Genomic DNA, 4,689 nt, shown 5'->3' on the forward strand with positions numbered 1-4,689 from the left:
TTACACTTAAATATGTATGATGAATTGACATAAATTTTGTAATACCTAGCAGGCAACCTTTTATTGTGAACTGCTGGACTGATGTATGCTCTTTTCTAAGTATCAGTGCTTATAACTAACTGCAGAAGCAAATCAGGATAACAGTTCTTTTCAGCAATGTGCCAGATTAGAATTGTCAATTCTGTGCATCCTTAGATATTAGGACATTAAAAGAACGTATTCCTATGTCTATTCTCCGTCAATGGCATAGTTAGTAGAAATAGTTAGTAGAAATACCACCTAACCGAATTAACTCAATTAAGAGTTCTCTAGTCTTTACACTAGAGACTTATTGGAGAAGTTTGTCTATATTTTTTCTGTCTTTTTTTTTCTTGGTAGACGAGACATGTGAAGAGTTTATTCCCACTGATTATCTTGAAAACCCTAGTACCCTATAACAATGTATGTATTTTCTCTGTAGAGTTATTCTCTCTCTCTCTCTCTTTAAAGGCCCATTTTGGTGTTGTACCCTTTTGGAGAGATCAAGTCACTGACCCAGACTAACTGTAACAAATCCCTTCATATGATAAATATTAGAATGCAAAGTAATAGTAATTGTGAAAGAGGTTATTTTTAGTTTTGTTTTTTATTTTTTCCTGCTTAGAAACCTTCCATGACTCTGACATCTACAGGATGAAGACCAAACTCCTTTGGGTGACTTATGAGGCCCTCCATGGCCTGGAGACTGCCAGTTCCTCCACGCTCTTCTCTGGCCACCCACCTATTCTAACTTAAACTCTGCACAGGTTAAGCTCTCTTATGATTTTTCAACATGATAGGCTGTTTCCTTGGACTATGATGCCCTTAACACCTACTTTAGATTATCTTGGCAAAGTCTTCTTTCTCCTTTAGGTCCCAACTTGTGATATCACCTTCTCTGTGAGGCCTGTCCCAATACTCACAGGCATGGAAGCCCTCCCCAGGGCAGTACCTTGTATACAGGTCCTTTGTGGCAGTGATTCTGTTGTGTCATATATGTCACTTTTCATTCATTTACCTTTCATACTTAACAGTGTCTTGCCTGTAGTAGGCACTAAATACGAACTTGTTGAGTAAAATGAATTGAGTGAAATTTTTAAAAACTAATTGAATGAAATAAATAAATGTAACTTAAAAAATAGTATCTTTGACTCAAAAGCTGCACTAATAAAGCAATCTTGAATCATTACTAGAACCATTACTATAAATTCAAAAGGAATAAGAAAAATAATTTTAGAATAAACTTGATATGTAAAATCTGAATTTAAAACAGATAAGGTAATATTACTCATTTCACTTGGCAAAAAGTACACACAGAACTGTGATAAATTATATTTACCTCATATTTCAGAGTTTTCAAAGGATACTTATATACTCTATTTCATTTGTCTTTTTTTTTAAGATTCCGCATATAAAAGAGATTATGTAGCATTTGTTTTCCTCTGTCTGACTTATTTCACTTAGTATAGTGCCTCAAGGTCCATCCATGTTGTCACGAATGGCAAGATTTCGTTGTGTTTTTTTAGTCTGAATACTATTTTAGGCAGAATAATAATTATCACAGTTTCTTTATTCATTCATCCGTCGATGGACACTTTGGTTGTTTCCATATCTCGGCTATTGTGTATAATGCTGCAGTGAACATGGGGGTGCAGATATGTTTTTGAATTTATGTTTTCATTTTCTTTGCATAAATACTCAGAAGTGGAATTGCTGAATCATATGGTAGATCTATTTTTAATTTTTTGAGGCCTGTCCATGCTATTTTCCATAATGGCTATACAAATTTACGTTCCTACCAAGAGTGTACAAGGGTTCTCTTTTCTCCATATCCTTACCAGCTCTTGTCTTTCTGATAATAGCCATTATCAAATCAGTGGTTTTGATTTGCATTTCCCTGATGATTAATGATGTTGAGTATTTTTTCATGTACCTGTTGGCTATCTGTATGCTTTTTTAGGAAAAATGTCTATTCATTTTTCAATTGTATAAATTGAGGGGTTTTGTTTATTTGTTTTCTGGGTTTTGTTTTTGTTTTTTGCTGTTGAGTTGTATGAATTCCTTATATATTTTGGATATTAGCCCCTTCTTAGATATATGATTTGCAAATATTTTCTCCTATTTAGTAGTTTGCCTTTTCATTTTGTTGACGGTTTCCTTTGCTGTGTAGAAGTTTTTCATCTGATATAGTCCCACTTGTTTATTTTTGCATTTGTTGCTTTTGCTTTTGGTATCAGATTAAAAAATCATCACCAAGACTTTTCTCAGGGAGCTTACTGCCTATGTTTCTTTTAGGGGTTTTATGGTTTCAGGTCTTAAGTTTAAGTCTTTAATCCATTTTCAGTTAATTTTTGTGTTTGGTGTAAGGTAGTAATTTAGTTTCATTCTTTTGTATGCGTCTATCAGGTTTTCCCGACACTATTTATTAGAGACTGTCATTTCCCTATTGTATATTCTTGTCTATTTTGTTTTAAATTAATTGGCCAAATATCCATGGGTTTATGTCTGGGCTCTGTTCTGTTTCATTGATCTGTGTATCTGTTTTTATGTCAATATCATAACTTTTAATTACTGTGGCTTTGTAATATAGTTAGGGATTAGGGAGCGTAAATGCCTTTAGCTTTGTTCTTCTCTTGCAAGATTGCTTTGGCTTTTTTGGATCTTTGGTGGTTCCATATAAATTTTTTAGGATTATTTGTTCTATATCTGTGAAAAATGCCATTGGAATTTTGATAGGTATTGCATTGAATATGTAAATTGTTTTGGGTAGTATGGGCATTTTAACAAAATTTTGATTTTTCTAATCCATGAGCATGGGACTTTCATTTCATTTATTTGTATCATCTTTAATTTCTTTTAGTAATGTCTTATAGTTTTCAATATACAGGTCTTTCACTTCCTTGGTTAAATTTATTCTTAGGTATTTTATTCTTTTAGATGAAATTGTAGAGATAGTTTCCTTTTTAATTAACTTTACATCATCTTCATTCCAGATCATGCTAAATACTCCTCTCTAGTTACCATCCACTCCTCAAATGAACAAAATTTGGAGACTGCTGTGGTACTCTCAGGCTTTCTCTTATATAGTTTCTCCTTCAGGAATGACTTCCATTAATATAGCTTTAATTATAATTCTATGAATGTAAATAACAAGATATACTTTGTACTTTTTAATTCAAATATGAATGCCTTTCTGTCAGTTGAAACTCACTATTTTCAATATTAAACCTATTACATGAAGTTGTTCTTTATCTGCATTGTCTGTGTTATTCACAAAGTTCTTAAAAATGTATGTTGATTTATATGGAGACAATTAGAGTCACACACAATTAACATCAACTTATTTTCACTGAAAGATGAAAAATATTTAATAAAGGAATGATCTGATACAAAACGTTTCTATTCATTAATTTTTCTGTGTATTTTATTTTATTTTTTCTGTAAGCATTTTACTATTACTTTTAACATAATCAAACAATAACTGTTTGCATATACAAGGGATTCCCTTCTGTTGTACTTCAAATAGGCACCAAATGCTTTTAGTTATTCCATTTTTATAGGACCTTTTTCTCTCAATTCTAAAAAATCTTTCAGTATGATCTAGGTGGGGGCAGAATTTTTGTTGTTGTTGTTTTTAAAGTTTCATCCTAAAACATAAAGAACAAAACACAACCAGAGAGAAAGAGAGAGCAGATGTAAGCGCATCTGTCCCATTCGGCCCGACTGCATCCTCACAAGTCAATATCCTGCACGTCCGTAGGGGTGCTGGCCTGGTCTTGGACCCATCCCCCTGGTTCTGACGGAACTGCTGCAGGCTGTTGAGCAGCACCATCTCAATCCGCTGCTGGCGGTCCACATCCGTGTTGGTGATCTTGGCCAGCAGGTCGACCAGGGCATCGGCAGTGAGCGAGCTCACGTCCTCATCCTCCTGGAGCCCACAGATGGCTGCTCCCACACTTCCAGTTGCAATCATGGATGGCGGGTGCATGGCGAACTTAAAATCAGTGGCACACAGAGCAATGAAGGTCTGCGCGTGCTTGCGGGTCAGAGACAACTTCTCACTTGGCTGGGGCAGCTTACGAAGGATGTGCTCGATGAAGTCGTGAGGAGTGACGGCCGCCAGGTTCCACTTCAATTTCCCCAGAACCACCAGCTCCCACTCCAGCGGCTCCTGAGGCTTGACAGAGTTGTGAGTATAAATGCACAACTTCTCCGCCATCAGAGGGATGGTCTCTTTGAGCTTGGAGGCCAGGAACATGCAGACAGCACCCAGGAGCTGCAGATTAGTCTTAGGAGTTGGGACTCCAGCCAAGAAGTGGTCCAGGTAATTCATGGCCAAAGGGAAGACCTCCTCCTCACACTTCTGTTCCTCGCAAACCTCCAGCATCCAGGTGGCCACCATCCTGCACATGTAAGGCTGGATGTCCTTCTGCATGCATTTGAAGTAGGAGCACTGGGGAAGGTAGTGCTCCTCGATGGTGAGCAAGTTCTGCAAAACGCGGTCGTCGTAGATAGAGCAGGGTGGCGTTTGGCAGGGCCCTGCGGACCGGGTCCACCTCGCAGCACACAGCAGCTCCATGGCCAGCCGGGGGACCGCTCGCTTCCCTGCTTTCTGCGGACTGGAAAAGTTGGGTTTTTTTTGGAGGGGGGAGGGGAGAGGATTCCCCTTAC

The 4,689-nt window shown here is 37.4% G+C and overlaps 1 pseudogene; it reads right to left on the reverse strand.

Annotated features, from left to right (window-relative positions):
• Positions 1 to 3,749: 3,749 nt before the first annotated feature.
• LOC114209927 (G1/S-specific cyclin-D2 pseudogene) lies at positions 3,750 to 4,481 on the reverse strand (annotated as a pseudogene).
• Between the last annotated feature and the right edge of the window lie 208 nt (positions 4,482 to 4,689).

The sequence above is a fragment of the Eumetopias jubatus genome, unplaced genomic scaffold, assembly GCF_037043125.1.
Source record: "Eumetopias jubatus isolate StellerSeaLion01/CBP00866 unplaced genomic scaffold, mEumJub1_p1.0 scaffold_6, whole genome shotgun sequence".
Classification (NCBI taxonomy): domain Eukaryota; kingdom Metazoa; phylum Chordata; class Mammalia; order Carnivora; family Otariidae; genus Eumetopias; species Eumetopias jubatus.